Below are 18,305 nucleotides of genomic sequence, written 5' to 3'. Positions count from 1 at the left end.
GCATTTTAAAATTAACTGGAGTGTGTGCGTGTGTGTGTGTGTGTGTGTGTGTGGTGTCTTTCATTTGTGAATCCAGAGGGCTCTGGCGGGTGTCTGGGAACACAACCTGCCAAGAGCACAAAGCAGTTTGAATGACTCGCCGCTATAACACTTGCACAAAGCAGTTTAACTTAAACTCACCGCTATAACACTTAACCACTAGGCCAACTCTCCAGCCCCAGATGAGTTTTCTTGTAGGTTTGCTGTTTGTTTGCTTCTGTTTGAGACAGGGTTTCTCTGTGTAGCCCTCTGTCCTGGAACTCACTCTGTAGACCAGGCTGGCCTCGAACTCAGAAATCCACCTGCCTCTGCCTCCCAAGTGCTGGGATTAAAGGCGTGCGCCACCACTGCTGAGCTTGAGACGCATTTTCTTAAAGGGACCCATAGACACAGAAGGTTTTCTTGCTACAAGGAGTTAAACCTGGAACTTCATGTATGCTAGGCAAACACTCTATCATTGACCCTTCAACTCACTCTGTAACCCAAGCGGTCCTTAAACATGCCATCCACCTGCCTCATCCTCCTGTATAGCTGGGATCACAGATATGTGCCAGCATGCCTGGCCCACCAGGACAGATTTATGAAGTTTGCAAATCCCACCTCATAGGACAGAAAGTCGAGTCAGGGTGGGACAAGGCACCTTTACTACAGGTGGACTCCGGCTAGCAGCGATCTGCTTGACATCATCACCCATTAACACGACTGTGTATTCCCAAAGGGCTTCTTAGCCAGCCTGTGATGTGCCAGCCCAGGCTACCTGCCTGTGGTGCAGGCTGTGATGGCTATTCTTGGTTGTCAACTTGACTACATCTGGATTCACCTAAACCCCAAGAAGCCGGGTACACCTGTGAGGGATCTGTCTTAAATCACCTGAAGTGCGAAGACACTCCTTTCTTCTGGATTTTTAAAAATCATTTCTAAATGGATTAATTTTATGTGCATTGGTGTTTTGCCTGCATCCATGTCTGTGTCAGATCTTCTGGAACTGGAGTTACAAACAGTTGTGAGCCACCATGTAGGTGCTGGGAACTGAACCCAGGTCCTCTGGAAGAGCAGTCAGTGCTTTTAACCTCTCCAGCCCCTAATCCGGCTCTTTTGAGGTGGGAATATCCACCTTTAGTCGGGAGCACATCTTCTGACATATATATAAAGGACGGGGACAAAAGAAAGTTCTGCTCTCTGCCTGCTTGCTCTCACTCTCACTGACAAGTCCACTCTTTCCCTGGCATTAGAGCCTGCTTCTTCAGGATTCCAGAATATACTCAAGTCCAGCTGAGACATCCAACCTTGTGGATTGAACAACTACTGGATTCTTGGACTCTCCACTGATAGCCAGCCACTGTTGGACAGCTGCACCGCAGACTGTAAGTCATTCTAATATATATACATATATACATACACATATATATGTGTATATACGTATACCCAGTCAGTTCTATTCCTCTGAAGCAGTGGTTCTCAACCTTTCAAACACTGCAACCCTTTAATATATTTCTTCATGGTGTTACTACTTCATAACTGTAATTTTGCTACTGTTACGAATCATAATGCAAATATCTGATATGCAGAATATATAATATGTGACCCTATGAAGGGGTCATTCAACCCCACAGGTTGAGAATCGCTGTTCTAGAGAATCCTGACTTAATCCACAAGCTAACTCCCCGTCCCCCAGCCCCCAAGAGGAGAAACGACTTTAAGACAGAGCGACCACTCAAAGATTCCACCTGGAGACAGCTGCTCTATTCCCGTAGGAGAGACAGCTTGCACCAGGGATCTGACCTGGTGTGCCTCAGAGTTGGGATAACAGGGTGGAGGGAACGGAGGGGACAGGCTACTCGGGGAGGTCACCAAGGCACAAACGGCCAGCTGTCAATCGAAGCTTCAAAGAAAGGTGTCCAGGAGAGGACAAAGTCTTCAGTGACTTAAAGCCCAGGGTCTCTGGAAGCCCGCTCCCAGGAGTCCGGTCAGTACCACTGATGCGAGGGCCCTGGGCTCTCCTCCTGCTCTCTCCCTCCCTGTCCTTAGAGCACAGGCCCAGACACAGAATGGGAAAGGCCTAAGTCTAAGGCAGAGGGGAGGCTCCCATGCCCAAGCAGCTGTGCATAGGCACCAATCTAGCCAGGGAACACAGGGAGCCCAGGCTGCCCAAAGGCCCCCCAAGTAGGCACATTGCAGATTGCTATCTAGGAGAAAGCTGTCTCCTAGAGGCTGGCAGTTCAGGTCTGTTAGCATGAACTCTTCTATATCTAGGCAAACCAGTCTCAAATCCACAGGAAGTGCTCACTAAGCACCAGCTGTCTGCCCAGCACTGTGCTGTAGGCTGCAGAACAGGACAAGGCCCATCCCTGAGCAGTGCCCAGCAGGGCAGCCTGAAGTAGCTCTGAAGCAACTGCCCACACACTCATACCATTTCCGAACAAGTGCAGAGCTGAACGCAGAGAGGCACGGTAGCTTCCCTAACATCATCACCCAGTCGGTGGTGCGTGCCAGAGGGGCTGGGATTCAAACCACAGCTCCCAGGCACAGGCTTCTCCACTGCCACTCTAGGGGACTAAACCAAATGCCACAAGCCCACAAACAGCAGCCTTGCCTGACCCTCTGGCTCAGGGCCAAACACCAGTGAGCTGGGACTGTTGGGCTGAAAAACACCCCAGACACCAGTGGCCGAGACAGGTCTCCAGATATGCTCCTCTAGGCAAAGCTAGGCCCAAGCTCCACACATGCACTTCTCTTGTCTGCTCCCAGACATGACCTGTCCCTCCGAGCACAGAGCTAGGTTGAGAAGCTTCGACGAGAGCCCCTACCCCGACCCCAGGCCCGTGGGAAATCAGGCCTGGTAAACATTTTTATTTGTGGATTCAATTAGGCTACTTCCTGGGCAATGGAAATAGACAACCGGCTGTGCCAGGCACATGGATTTGGCCCACCCAAGGCTCTCATCCCACTTCTGGGACAGCTGGGCAGGTCTACAGCTGGAAGCAAAGTATCCCTCCGGCCTGCTGAGAACAGGAACCCAGCAGCAGCAGCCGTTTCCCTGGGCAGGGCTCTACCAAGCCAGTTCCAAGGCTAGACCCAGACACACGGCAGCAGGACAGGGTTCAAGGCTCCTTGGTAGAATCATCAACTCCTCCTTGCAGCCACTGCACTAACTAGCTATGGAGAACACTTGGCTATGGCTCCCTCAAAATCCCTGAGGAAATGGTCCAGTGGGTAAGAAAATGTGCCGTGCAGGCACGAGGACCTGAGTTTAAGTGTAAAAAACCGGGCATGGTCTTGCATACTCCTGAAAACCTGACACAGGGGGCTCAGCACAGACAAGTGGCTCTCTGAGGCGTGGTGACCCCTAGCCTAGTCAAAAGACAAAGGCTCAGTGAGAGGCCCTGTCTTTAACTCTGCACACTCACCTACAGGCCTGCCGATCCTATTTCCTGGATGTGGGAAATGAACAACAGAGAGAGGCTCAATCGTTGCCATGGTCACAAAGCTAATGAGACAGAAATCTATGATTTGAACACAGGCCATGCACACTCCGTTCCTCTCCCTGCCTTCTTCCCTCACAGAACTTACAACCAGAAAGCCCATACATAAATACCTCCAAATGTCTACCCCTTTCCAGTCCCTAGTCCATGAGCCCAGGACATCACGATGGCTAACTAAAGGTGGGGGTTCAGTAGAGGTCATCAGACACTTCCCTCTGCCCTACAAGCAACAGGACTCAGGAGGGGTGCCTCATCCAGGAAGCCCTCTGAGGCACACACTTACTCTTTTCCTGTACTGGGGTACCGGGCCCTCCTCACCAATCCTGACCAGTGGTGTCCATGTTCCTGAGTAAGACAGCGATTCGAGGCAGGAGGCTGGGGCATCATAGACTAGCACAGAGCTGCTTGGGAGACCCACCCTCCAATGGAAGACGGTAGTAGCATGTTCTAAAACACCCATATGTGTAGCCACTTCCTTACCTAGAGAGAGCCAGCAGGAGGAACCCCAGGCCAGCTTCCTCAGCAAGAATGGAGCTGCAGAAGGCTTGAGGCCCTGGTGTCCTCAGAAAAGGGAAGTGGGGGCCTTGAGGCATGAGGGCCCCTCCGTAGGCCTGTGAGGAAGAGAGGCTCCACCCTGCCTGCCTGGCAATCTACTCTTGACACACCCACAATAGACCCTGTTCCCAGGCCTCTGTGAGCCACTGGGGATCATCATCAGCAGCAGCAGACTCTTCATTGCTGAGAATGTCTCACGCCAAGCCATCTCTTTCAGAAGAGCCCAAGTTTCATGCACATGCTGCTTAGCAGCATCAGCGGCGCCCAGGAAATCCCAGGACCAAGTGATCCCATCCTAAGGCCTCTCTCCTGGTGCCTCCCTTCCCAGTTTGGCCTTGGCCCCAGAGCCCTGGGACCATGGCTTCCATGCCTCCCTCCAGTTCAGCATCTGCTGGTCAGACTCCAGCTTCTTCAACTGGACCCAGACAGGATATGCTTTTCTGTCTGCCCTACAGCTGGTCCCAGCAGGCCTTTTGAAATAATGGCAAGTGTAAGTCTGGAACAGCTCAGGGTGGGGATACGGGACCTTTGAGTGAGCAAGCAAAGCAGCCATCAGCCAAAAGGCAAGAATGCAAGGGGCTTCCCTTAGAGCAGAGGAGCCTGGAGCCTGCTATACTACATAGCCCCCAAGTGTTGAGCTTCAGGAAGCTCTGTACTTGTTGTGGAGGGGCAGTGTTGCTCATACTCTGGAAGGGATGGACAAGGGGTCTTCAAAGTTGCAAGGACAACTTTGCTACGGACAAAGCTTGCAAGGACAAAGGAACATGTAAATCCAAAGCTAAGAGCCAACTTAGACCAAGGAAGTCCTTTAGGACCAAAATGGAGCAGTGAGGCCCAATCTAGAGGGTAAGTATGGTAGGGCCAGGCTCCAGTGTGCCTCTCACTCACCTCCCTCTCCTGAGGAGAGTCTGCCTAGCCCCAGGCAGCGCAATCATTAGAGACTCCAGTGCAACCAGCTTCAACCTCCTCTTCCCTCCAGGCTGGAACCGTGGTGCAGTCTGTCCAGTCGTGTCAGTCACCATTAGCTGTGTGGCCCTGGGGAAGGCCCTGGCCTAACTTGGGCCTCAATCTCCCCTCAAAGCAGTATGTCAGACCTATGACAGGTCTCAGCTTTTCCTGGCCTCTGCTGGGCCTTGGATAGAAGCTGCCTCACTTGGTGAAGAATCCGAAGGTGGAAGACAAACCAGGGGCAGGCTGGGAAAGAGTGATCCTGGGTACGGCAAGCCTCCCTTCTCCTACTGCTAAACAGGAGCTGGCCTCCTCAGACTCTCCCATGCCCCTGTGGCTTTTCTCCATGTGAGGGTCAGGGAGGGTTTGGGACGCCTGTAGAAGCATCAGATCTTGTTGCAACTGGAGTTTACAGGTAGCTGTGAGCCACCAGATGTAGGAGCTGGGAACTAAACGTTAGTCCTCTGGAAGAGCAGCAGAGGGCCAAACCACTGAACTACCCGTCCCCGTCCAGACTCCACCTACACCCTTCCCCTCTCCCCCACTCGATTTTTGGTAATAAGATTTTACTATGTTGCTCAAACTGTTTCCAACTCCAGATCCTTCTGCCTCAGGCTCAGAAATGCTGAGCGCTGACATCACAGGAGTGGGCCAGCACAGCTTCTCTGTTAAAATGCACATACAACAGATATGTCTACCCATCGGCTGACGGCTGGTGGATCTGCCCTGGAATGAGTACCTGCTGGTCATTCATTTGTTCTTTCACTGATCCCTTGGCACACATTCCAAAAACAGTAACAACACATGTATGCCAGGCACCTGGCCGGGACCAGCAGAAGCTGCCCAAGATTAGCTCCAAGGGACAGAGGCTGCGGGGCCGCCACACCATGTCTGCAGGGACTCTGTACACTGGGGGAGCCAGACAGTCTAACTTACTGACACGTGGCCAGCCAGACTTCCCAAGGAGCATCAACTTTGTCTCCACCTCTTCTTATTTTTTACACTGATTTATTTACTTTGTTAGGTCAGAAGAGAACTTGGGGGAACACTTTCTTTCACCACATGGATCCCAGGATTAAACCTAAATCATCAGTCTCGGTGACAAGTACCTCTACCCACTGAGCCATCTTCCTGGCCTGGGCCCCACCCTTCCATTACTCATGACTCTTTCTTTTAAACGTTGCCATCCACCCTTTAGAATGGAAACTTGCACACCCACGCAGAGCAGAGGTCTGATCCCCTTTCCCTTGATAAGGAAGAACAGAAAGGGGAGGTCTAACTGGCCTCCGGGACCTCATTGGTTGATGGGCCCCACAGAGCAGTCTGGGAGGCCTCACCCAGACACTGAGTTAGTTCCTGTGATGCATGGAAGGAAGGAGAAAAGCTCTGTTTCCCTAATAATCTAGAGGGCAGCAAAAATGAGCGTGTGAGTCTTTAACGAGGGCAGAGGGCTGACCAGAGTCTCAATCAACATAGGAGACTGCCAGCATTCCCATGTCAACACTGATGTAGCTAAGGCTTTTCTTTCTTTCTTTCTTTCTCTCTTTCTTTCACTCTTTTTTTTAAAGAGAATTTCTTGTATGTCTTTACTAATGCTGTTTTTTTTGTTTTGGTTTGTTTTTTAAGATTTATTTAGCTGGGCGGTGGTGGCACACACCTTTAATACCAGTACTTGGGAGACAGAGACAGGCGGATTTCTGAGTTGGAGGCCAGCCTGGTCTACAGAGTGAGTTCCAGGACAGCTAGGGCTACACAGAGAAACCCTGTCTCCAGAAAAAAAAAAAAAAAAAAAAAAAAAAAAAAAAAAAAAAAAAAAAAGGATTTACTTATTTTATGTATATGAGTACATTGTAGCTGTCTTCAGACACACCAGAAAAGGGCGTCAGATACCCTTATAGATGGTTCTGAGCCACCATGTGGTTGCTGGGAATTGAACTCAGGACCTCTGGAAGGTCAGTCAGTGCTCTTAACCACTAAACCATCTCTCCAGCCCTCTTTCTCTCTTTCTGTTTTTTTTTTTTCCAACCCCCAAGACAGGGTTTCTCTGTATAGCCCTGGCTGTCCTGGAACTCACTCTGTAGACCAGGCTGGCCTCGAACTCAGAAATCTGTCTACCTCTGCCTCCCAAGTGCTGGGATTAAAGGCATGAGCCACCACCGCCTGGCTCTCTGTCTTTTCTTTGTGTAGCCCTGGCTGTCCTGGAACTCACTCTGTAGACCAGGCTGACCTCAAACTCAAAGATCCACCTGCTTCTGCCTCCCAAGTGCTGGGATTAAAGACATGCACCTCCACCACCAGGCTGACTAAGGCCTTCCTAACCCGATTCCAACACGAGTCATAAAGACTGACAGATTCAAGTGTTTAGATAAACAAAATATACTACTTGATAAAAAAAATATATTAAAAGAATAATCAACAGAATAACCATACATGGGGAAATACATGTGCAGCTCACATCACAAGGAGCTGATCCCCTTCAAATATGAGGAACACCGACAAATTAAAAAGACTAAGAAAGAGGCAAGATCACAAACAGAAAGGACAGAGAAAAGCCAACTCTAAAAGCTTTTGCACTTTTGGAAAAAATATGACATCACCTATACTGAGTATAGGAGATGCAAGTTAAAACTACCACGAAAAGCTATTTTACCTGTCTGATTGGCAAAGATGAGCTTACTTTATAAAACACAGACACCTTAGACTTAACAAATCTACTGCCATAGTTGATTCTGTACATACTCTTGCATGTGTGCGGAGACCCACACAAGATTCCTTGTCCCATGGTTGGTGACAGCAAACGCCTGGGAGTGTGTCTCCCACTCAGGGCTGGTACAACATATCTTTGTGGTAGAACGCGTGCCGATGCCCACGGTATATACCGCTTCCTGGGAAAACTCTACAGGGCCAGCGTCATGCCTGGTAGATACAGACTAAACCAAAACACATTCCCCCCAATCCTTAACCACCACCACCCCCCGCCAAAATCTTCTCTGGTCCTAATGGCTAAGTCTCAGTTCTTAGTCTTACCTTCTCTTTCTATTGTCATATTGCCTTAATAGAAAAAGTGATTCTTGGCTCTATCGGATACAGCTGCATGACAGCTCCGTGCCTCAGTTTCCTCTTTTGGAAATGGCGAAGAAATGGCGAAGAAGAGTAGTCTGACCATAAGGTTTTGAGAGGGCTCTATGGGGTCATGCAGCCAGCAACTGGCACCGGCTGAGGACATCTACATGACTGTCACCAACAAAAAGGACCAAAGGTATGAAAGAAACAAGCCAGGAAGAAGCCCCTCCCCCAATCCTGTCTGAAGCCCACAGTTTCAGTGGCCTCGCTTCTGGAGAGGACGGAGCAGAGAACACCACCTCAAGATGCCTTTGAGGGCTCTAGACAGCAGCCGAGCTGATAGCTTGGGTCTAGTCTAGCTGGGCCCATACAGTGGAAAGTAGCCATACAGTGACTGCGGCCCAGGCTGAGGATGCTGGTCTGAGCAGGGGGAGCTGGCAGATGACATCCCAGAAAGTGCTGGACACTACCCTATGCCTCCCAGGCTTGCTGACAGACAGGAAGCGCTCTGCAGCCTCTGGACATGGCCAGGAGAAAAAGTGGTCTGCCTTTCTCAGAGTCTCCAGTGTGGGGAACAGGTTAGCTCTCCAGGAGCCACTGCTAGCTTTGGCACATACCTCTGCCATCCTAGCCTACAGTCCAAAGCTGCCTGGAATGGTTCAGATTCAAACTCAGGCCTGCCTCACTCTAAGGTCCAAACTAATATTCTCTCTCTGTGTGTCTCTGTGTCTCTCTGTCTCTGTCTCTCTCTCTCTCTGTGTGTGTCTTTCTCTCTGTGTGTCTTTCTCTCAATTTGATTTATTAATTCATTTTTTACTTGATGCATATGGGTATTTGGCCTTCATGTAGTATGCACCATATGTATGCCTGGCCTGAGGAGGCCAGGAAAGGTCACCTGACCTCCTGGAACTGGACTTACAGATGGTTGTGAGATGCCATGCAGCTGCTGGGAACTGAGCCTGGCTGGGTCCTCTGGAAGAGTAGCCAGTACCCTTTACCATTGAGCCATCTCCCCATCCCTAAATTAATTAATTAATTAATATTATTTTATGTGTGTGTTTTGCCTGAATATATCTGTATGCACACCACAGGCATGTGGTGCCTTCAGAAGTCAGGTGTCAGATCTCCTAGAACTGGAGTTATGGATGGCTGTGAACCACCATGTGGATGCTGGGAATCAAACGCAGGTCCTCTACAAAAGCCAACAGTGTTCTTAACGACGGAGCCATCTCTCCAGACCCCAGGATCATTCTTACCTTTTCACCTGCATTCCTTAACGCAGAGTACAGCGCAAGCTAGCCACAAATCCACAGGGCCTGATCACGGGTAGGGCTGAGTTGCTCTCCTCTTCCCTTTAAAGCCTTTTACATATGAACAAGTCAGCATCCAACAGCGGTGGGCCTCAACCCTCTTAACACGGTGGTGACCCCCAACCATAAAACTATTTTCATTGTTACTTCATAACTGTGATTCTGCTGCTGCTATGAATCATAATGTAAATATTTTTCGAGATAGAGGTTTGACAAAAAGGTCGTGACCCACAGGTTGAGAACTTCTGTCTTACAGGGGGGAAAAGCTGCTGGTTAAGGGGCCTCTCTCTGCTCTGGGCTAATGAACTTCCTTTAGGAAATGCTCCCTTTGGAGTCTCCAGACCCAGCTTAGAACTCCTCCCCCAGGAAGTCTTCCCAGGCCATGGTGGCAGCTCCCCCTTTCTGGCAGTCATGGGGCCCATTTCCAGGGTGGAGAGATCTAGCAGGGAGCAACCTGACTTGGCCCTCTTGGATGGTGGGGAGAGGTGAGGTCAAGAGCATAGGCCTGGTTCTGTGGCTCTGGTGGGCTCCGCAGCTGCCTCCTGGAAGCCTCCAGGTAGAGATACCTTCTTCTCTGGGGAAAGGAAGCAAGAAGATGGCTCCCAGTGCCAGACTGTGACCATGTGCCTCAGTTTCCAGGCCACACTGGGCAGGGAACAAAACTAAAAAACTGGTTCAGTTCCACCTCCTTCTCCACAGCTCCACGGGCCAGGCATTTCCTCACCCTCTCCTGGCCTGGTCACTCCAGGGTTCCTGAGCTGTCCTGCATTTCCAGCAAAGAACTAATAGGTGGAAGTGAGCAGCCTGCCACACCAGAACCCAGTTGGCCACCTAGGGAGTCCGGCAAGGCCTCTGTCCCAACAGCAAGCCTGAGGCTACTCCCTACGTCAGAAGCCCCAAAGGCCCACACAGCTGTAGAAAGGCCACCCTAGCCCAAGGACCTGAGAGACTTTCTCCCCAGGCTTTCTGAGAACCCTATAAGACCAAGAGGGCCTGTCTGTAATGGGGGAGGGGTGGGCCTGAGAGCCTGAAGAGCTAGCCTTCAGGGAAAGCAACCCTTGTGTCCCCCTAAACCACAGCCTGACTTCCAGAGCCACACCCACCCATGGACTCAGAGGCGCTTCCCATAGCTCCATGAAGCCTGGGTACCCTCCTCTGATGTCCCCAAACTCCAGCCTTCCAGAGCTAGGCTGTAGGCTGGACACGAAAGGCTCACACATGGAGCCTTTCCCCAGCAGGCTCTGCTCCCTAAACCCTGGCCTCCTTTGAGGACAATCTTCCAGGGACCCTTGTCCCTGGCCAGAACACAAAGAAATTCATCCCCCTCGCTTACCCTAGCCCAAAACTCTCTCGGCAACTTCTTGGGTCTTCCTGGTGGCTGTGGGTTTTGAGTGATTTTTGCTTCCCCAAATAAGCTCCGCCCTTTCACCATTGAGTCTGAGTAGCCTGAAAATGCTGCCCATCACCCGCCTCGTAGCACATCCACTTAACCAACTCCTACCCTGGTAAGCCAGCTCCTCCAGGAAGACCACTCAGTCCCTCCCACCTGGCTTCCCCACGGCTGCCCTAGCCTGTTGCTGCGGGGGTGTACGGTACCTCCTCAAAGGCTGTACACCGCTCAGCATCCTGCCAAGTAGGCATGGACATCCTACCCCACACTGCAATACAGCCAGCACCCAGTGGGCAGTGTGGGCAGGCCCAAGCATGGGGTCCCATCAGACCTCCATAAAGCCACCTTCCAAGTCTACGGGTGTTAAAAGAGCGAAGGGGTCCACCCGCAGTCGGGCCCCAGCTCCATCTGTCACCAGTTCCTCCCTGGACTCCTGCCCTACACCAGTGCAAGGTGCTGAAGCCACAAGAAGCATAATAGCACTGGGTTCCTGTGCAACACATTTGGGGACAGGGAAGCCACGTGACCAACTTACTAAACGAGGAAAGGAAATGGGAGGGTGGCCAAGGTGCTGCTTGTGCTCACAATGGAAAAACAGCAGAGCCTAGAGGTTCAGAGTGCAAGTTCTGAGCTCAAACGCCTGGAAGGTTCTCTGTGGCCCTAGCCACGTTGAGTAACCTCTCTGGGCTTCAGCCTCCAGACACAATGAATGAACTGGTAGTGGAACCTAACTATTAGGTGCTTCGTATAAAAGGCAGCACACCATCACACCATGACCTGGAAGAATCATGCCAGCCTACTCTAAACATGAGGTTTGCAGCCTAAGCAACCTGGACATACAAGGACCAGGAACCTCTTCCCAGAGGTATCCATCTCACTGCCTAATCGCCCCTGCCTACTCCCGAGCAGCTCTTCCCCCGACTCCCCTGGCAGGCCTGGGAAAGGGATGCAGCCACTTCCCGTTCTGCCCCCCAGAGCCCCTTGCATCCCCATGCATCTCCCCAGGGCGGAGCCATGGCTCCAGGGAGTCTCACTATTTCAAAAGAGGCTGCCTCTCATCAGTCAGGACCCCATTAGAGCAGCCCCCCCTTCCCAGGCAGATGGGGTCCTGGAGACAGGTGTGGGCTGCCTGCCCCAGCCCCTTGTGATTGGTAGCAGGGTCAGCCAGCCTGCCACAGAAATGAAAAGATTGAAGCCCAAAGGACAAGGTGACATTCTTTGAAAATGGTGGTACCTGGGGGGGGGCTCCCCTTTTCTGAGGAGAAGGGGAGAGGATGATGGGATTTGTAAATCCAAGAAGGATTTGTAAGGGTGGGATTGGGAATAGAGGATGGGGGCTGTGATCATGATGTAAAGTGAATGAATGAATAAATAAATAAATAAATAAATAAATAAATAAATAAATAGAAAATGGAGAGAAATAGACACGTCCATCGGATGGGTCCCAAGTCCACATTCTCTTTTCTGAGCCAGAGATACTCGTGTGGACAGAGCTGTGCCCTCCCACGGCACTCATGGGGAAATGTATGCTGGCCTGGTCGCTGCAGAGCCCACTGGCCCTGGGTTGTCCCACCTGTGCTCCAGAGCCCCATGCTTCTCCCTACTCAGTCTGGGAAGCTGACGTAAGTCAACACTGACGTAAGTCATCTGAGCCCAGCACATGTGACTGAGCCACTTCCAAGGTAGGTAGCTGGGCCGTGGCCCTGGAAGACAAGGGCCTCAAATAGGGCACTGTGGACCAGACGATGATCCAGGCTCAAAGCTCTAGAAGCATCACTGGCACCTTTCCTCCCTTCAGGGAGAATCGTGCTCCCCAGATCCCAGCCCACCATTATGCAAAGGGGGCATAAACTCCTTCTTTCAATGAGCAAGGCCATGGCCATGTCTGTATGGACCATGTCTGTATGGGACCATGTCCCAGAGCCATGGCCACGTCTGTATGGACCAGCTGGGTGCCGATGTCCAGGGAGAAAGCAAAGAGGGTGGCCCTAGGGATTCAGAAAGCACTGCCAAGAAATGGAGCAGAGATTTCAAAGAGGCAGGGAACTCCTTCTAGTGGTCAGCCCTGGGTGGGGGTGAAGGACAGGGACGGGCACGAGGCATAAGGAGAGGACATAAGAAAGAAAAGGTCTGGTGACCACAGGAGCCTGCAACAAGAAGGGGGGTGACCACAGAGCCCAGGGGAGGAGGTACCTGCCACACGGATGGACTTGGGCAGACGCATGGAGCTGTCTCCTTGGTGGACTCCAGTACTCCAACGAGTCCGCTCAAAGGAATGCCGACCAGGTTAAATGCAGTAGTGTGGTGTGGAGACTGTATGGGTGGGCAGAGAGACTGCACAGGCAAGCAGTAGGAAAATGCCAAGCAATGTGAGCAAGTCAGGGGGCTGGCCAAGAATGGACAAGGGGACAGGGAGACTTGGGAAACTGACAGGAATCGTAACTGATCCCTGCAGAGGAGAAACTAACCTTCCACTGTTAGAGGTCTCAGTACTGTGGACCACCTACTGGGTCCAGGCTGGCCACCCCCATCCTGTGCTGAGCCCAGGACCTGGGCCAAACCAACACCTGGCCACACTATATACATCCTGCAAGGACAGCAGATGACAGCAAGAAAGCTCTGTTCTAAGGATCCCTGAAGAAGGCCAGTTAGGGAAATAAAGCTTGAGACCAGGCTGCTTCCCATTCTACCTACTACCTAGCAGAGGACCTGAGGAACAAGAGACCTTTCAGTCAGGGTGGGTCTGAACCAAGACTGGTGAAGGCTAGCCATGATGCAATGCTGAAACCCTGAGCGGCAGCAGGTTGAGCCAGATGCCTGTGGCTAGCAGGAAGTGCTGGGCCACCCCTCAGGGTGTCAGGGCAGAAGGCCAAAGGACAAGAGCAGAGCCCATAGACCATCCTTCCCCCAAGCTACAGTAGAAGCTGATGCTCTACAAGCTGTCCATCAGAGCGTGTGTCGGAACCTCACATTTACCTGTGGGGCGCCATCAGCTCCATCTTACAGATGAGAAAACAGAGGATGAGAAGGAAAAGGATCAACAAGGGACATGGACTGTCCCAGAGCTGCCCACTGGCCTTCCCTACCCTCACTGCCTATCTCCCACCCAAGGCAGAGAGGAACCCTGTTATATGATAACACCAGCATTTTTGGAGCACTAGGAACTCACAGCAAACCATTTCACAGACACAGAAACAGGCTCCACCCTTTGCTGGTCCTATACAGTGAGGTATAGTAGAGTTCTGCTAGAATGGAACGGGGTGGGGGGTGGGGCTGATGACCCCCAGGCGACCCATTCCTCTGGCCACTGATCAGATGTGGCAGACTTGCAGATAGAATTCTCTCCCAGCTCTGGTTCTCCACAGGCTTGTCTAGTTCAGTGAGTATTTCCTTCCTGGGGCCTGAAAGTGACATGGACCCTCGGTGACCCTGCTGCCTCCTCCCAGGAAAATCAGGATCGTTCTCCAGCTGGGCTAAGCACTATATTGTGCCCAACAAGAGGAGAGGGAGGCTTTTAATTTGCTTAGGATGTAGGATCCCACAGTTTTGTCTTCCTGAGCTGGAGAAATGAGAGGCAGCATCAAGGGTCAGACCAGACCACCTCGTCACTCGGGATGACCCAAGCAACAGTGGGGTAGAAAGGACACACTTTCCCAGTGCACCTCTCTGCTGTGGTTAGACACAATCGTGTGTTCGAGACGGCTGGACCCTGGTAAAGACTCAGGTGGTCAGGCATATGGAAAGTCCCATGTCACCCAGCCATCTCACAGTGAGTCCAAAGACAGCAGTCACACTATGCGCAGGCATCCCTCTTCGAGGATGCTTACCACAGTTAGTTCCCCCACGCATCCACAATGGTTCTCTCCTTTGACCCTGTACCTTACCAGAAAGGACTGGGTGTCCTGACCCCACCCCCACCCTCCAGCATGGTGGCCCACTACCCTTGTAGTGCACAGGTAGGGACAGGAGGAGGGGAGACTTGATCCAGGAGAACACACACCCCAGCATCTGATTCTCCTATAAACTGGGCGGTGAATGACTTTGACCATGTGGGCAAAGAAATAGAACTGTGAGTGTCCTTCGGACAGCATCAAGCTAGACCTCTGTCTGTCTTCCCAAAGACGCCTTTGTCTGTCACCACTGTCTTCCCCTTACCACATCCACCTCCATTCCTTAAAGTCCCAGGGCCAAGTCCTAACATGGAGCCCTCTCAAAGCCACTTCCAACTCTCAGAGTGGCATTTCCTCCTTCCACTGCGACCTTCCGCCTTCCCTCCCCACACAGACACCTGGTACAGGGAGCCCCAGTGCACAGGGCACTCCACGGAGATGAAGAGACCTCAGAGCTGAACTTCCTGCAGGGTGCCGTGTTTCAGACTTCCTCTGACACCCAGCCCTCACCACTGCGGTCTCCACTCTCCAAGACAATAGCACATCTCACGCCAGATTCAATATCTTTCTACATGCTTTACTTTTTCTCCCCCAAAAGTCACTCAGACATTAAATACCTAAATCTTAAATGTGTTTATTCACATACAGGCTGAGATCTCCCAAGCAACAACAAATGAGCCGTGCCCTGGGGTTCATGGGTCTACACCACCCCTTGCACCACCTGTGCATCTACAGCTGAGAGTTACAGCGTGCTCAGGGTGACGCAGGGCCTTCCAGGCAGAGCCCACACTATTGTCTCCAAGCCTTTGAGGTCTGTCTTGACCCCAAATCCAGACACCATGCCACCCTCTCCCAGAGGCTAGATTCTCCCAGGGAGAATGGTGCCTGGCCTGCCCCTGAACAAGAAGGGGGGCCCCTGCTCCACCCTCTGCTGTGTGCATGGGACCCCCTCTAGGTGGCCCACCCGGGGCCTTGAGACAGATGGAGGGAGGAGAAGGAAAAGTTCCCTTCTTCTTAGACATCTTGGATTTCTGTCTCTTTTAAGTGTTTATCACTTTCAGAAGATGCTTTTACATTTTTGTCTCTTTTATTTTTTTTGGTGCTGTGAATGGAACCCAGAGCCTTAGAGCTACACCCCAGCCTCTACATTCAGAATTATTTTCTGTTGTTTTGTTTACTACATTTTATTTATAATTTTTATTTTCTGTGAGAAAAGCAAAATGTACTTGTAAATGTAAAAAAAAAAAAAAAAATCACAGTCTTGAAAGAACCGCAGGCATCTAAGAGCAGGCAGCTCACAGAATTCCAGGTAACAGAGCCAATAGAGCAGCACTGTTGCCTAAGACGCTAGCAGTACCATTTTTTCTTTCTTTTTTTTTTTTTTTTTGCCAAGTTGGGAAAAGCCAGGGCCAAGCTGTCTGGGCTCCCCACTGAGGAACCACCCTCCTAGCTGCCTGCCCAAGAAGCTGATGAGCCCCCTCTCTCCACCAGCAGGCCAGGCCCACCAGCATCCAGGCCTGGGCTCACCTCTTTCCCAGGCGCCTGGGTCCCAAGGCCTGTCCTGCTGGTCCCCCCAGGCCCAGGCCAAAGAACTGGTGCCATCCCCCACCGCAATCACAATTTACCTGGCTCTTCTGAGGCACTGAAGCTGCCCAGCCAAGCTCTGTGCCTGCAGGGAGGTGGCTGGAACCTTGATACCCTGGCTCCAGAGGCGTCCAGTCTCACTCATGGGAAGATTCCTTCCACCGGCTACCTAATAAGAGTGAGTCACATCTGGGACCCACCACTTCCTGCTCAGCGCAGCAGCGGCAGAGGGCTAGCTAGCTAAGACTGGGCCCTCGGCTCTGCTCAGTTCTCGCTGTGGTGGGGATGTGAGGAGGGCCCCTCTCTCAGTCTGCAAGCCAGCCACAGGAGTGGGGGAGCTGCCAGGCCAGGCTCCCAGCTCCAATGACTTCATGGAAATTTGAAGCCTGAAGCTGAAATAATGTTTTGTTTTTTTTTTTTAAAGAAAAAATTATAAAACAAGAAGTGAAAACCTCCATTAGAAGCCCCAAGACGACTGCTTCAACCAGGCAGCAGATGCATCCTTATCGAGCAATTAAAGCAGACAGTCTGGCACGAGCCTGAGGCTCAGGCTCAGCCACTCCCAGATAGGCCCCTTCCCTCACCCGACTCATTCCACCATAGTGAAGTGGTGGCCTGGGGCACCCGTCTGAGAAGTCACAGATCTGCATTTCACATCTGCCCCAGTCGGGACTAGGGGAAGAGTAAGGTCCAGGCTCAGCCTTAGGACTCTAATTCCAAAACAGCAGCGCCCCCGCCTGAAGACCCCCAACGACCATGGCCATCATGACCCCAGGACGCAAAGCCGGCTCCCTTCTATCACAGCAGGCCTCACTTCTTCCTGTGGTCACAGGGGAGGTCGGGGTAACACAGCAAACTGCAAAGGACTGGGAGGCAATGAGCAGACAGACAGACAGCACTGTCTGTCCTCCTGCCTGCTCTTCAGGCAGCCTTCCCTGCATCCAACCTAGAGTGCTGGGATTGCTGTCTATCTTTTTTCCAGACACCCCAACTCTCATGTGAGCCCCTCAAAGCAAGGCTCCCCCTCCCACAATGTAGGGCATTCCTGGTATAGCCCCCATCCCCTTATCCTTCCCCTTGGTGGGTTGTCTTCCCACAGGCTGAGAGCTACATCCTTTGTGCCCCCGCATCCAGAACACACTAGCCATGTACCAGAACATGGATGGGATTTCAGAGGCAGTCCCTGAGCTGGGCCGTACTGGGTGGCCTACAGGTCTGCTGTTGGACCACACAGGGACTCAGGACTGTTGCAGAAGCTACAGGAGGGCAGAGAGAAACTCACAGAGAAACCAGACACGAGCACACCCTTTACCGAGCAACTGTCGCCCAGGCCTGGGTGCTCCGAAGCAAAGAAGAAAGAGGTGTCACGAAGGAAGAGAATAGGTAAAAGCCTGTGCCACACAGACAGCTGGAAATGACTTCGGAACATTATACCAAGATCATCCGTAGAGCCAGCAAGATGGCGCTGTGGGCAAAAGAACCTGCCGCCAAGCCTGATAACCTGAGTTCAACCCTGGAAACCCACATGGTAGGAGAAAACAAACCCCCACTCCTTCAGACTGTCCTCTGACCTCCACACGTGCGTGCGCCATGGCATATGCATGTGGACACACCACATACATGCACACATACACACACACTAAATAAAAATGTAATGAAACATTTTAAAAATAGATTACCCACTAACCAGTAACAAAAAGACAATTGCACCGGGCAGTGGTGGCGCACGCCTTTAATCCCTGCACTTGGGCAGGTGGATTTCTGAGTTCAAGGCCAACCTGGTCTACAAAGTGAGTTTCAGAACAGCCAGGGCTACACAGAGAAACCCTGTCTTGGGGGAAAAAAAAAAAGACAATTGCTGGGGCATAATGGTGCACACCTTTAATGCCAGGACTCGGGAAAGAGAGGCAGGTGGATCTTTGTGAGCTCAAGGCCAGCCTGGTTTACAGAGTGAGTTCTAGGCCAGTCAGAACCACATAGTGAGATGATCTCTCTCTCTCTCTCTCTCTCTCTCTCTCTCTCTCTCTCTCTCTCTCTCTCTCAC

At 51.7% G+C, this 18,305-nt stretch overlaps 1 protein-coding gene across 10 annotated transcripts in view; it reads right to left on the bottom strand.

The window, feature by feature from the left end:
• Positions 1–18,305, bottom strand: part of Adcy7 (adenylate cyclase 7) — a 58,211-nt gene that overhangs the window by 25,012 nt on the left and 14,894 nt on the right. For 2 of the 10 annotated variants that reach the window (XM_031340768.1, XM_031340776.1), the window contains exons 1-2: positions 10,731–10,761; positions 9,344–9,971 (exon numbers count right to left, since the gene is read on the bottom strand). The exons of 2 other annotated variants lie outside the window; for them this stretch is intronic. The gene's annotated coding sequence lies outside the window, so the exon portion shown is untranslated. Of the gene's footprint in view, positions 1–3,804; positions 3,968–4,001; positions 4,084–9,343; positions 9,972–10,730; positions 10,814–16,302; positions 16,531–18,305 lie in introns of those variants that run through there. 6 more of the 10 variants (XM_031340770.1, XM_031340771.1, XM_031340769.1 and 3 more) reach the window with 6 other exon arrangements.

The sequence above is a fragment of the Mastomys coucha genome, unplaced genomic scaffold, assembly GCF_008632895.1.
Source record: "Mastomys coucha isolate ucsf_1 unplaced genomic scaffold, UCSF_Mcou_1 pScaffold22, whole genome shotgun sequence".
Classification (NCBI taxonomy): domain Eukaryota; kingdom Metazoa; phylum Chordata; class Mammalia; order Rodentia; family Muridae; genus Mastomys; species Mastomys coucha.
This window is presented reverse-complemented; position numbering and strand designations above follow the sequence as displayed.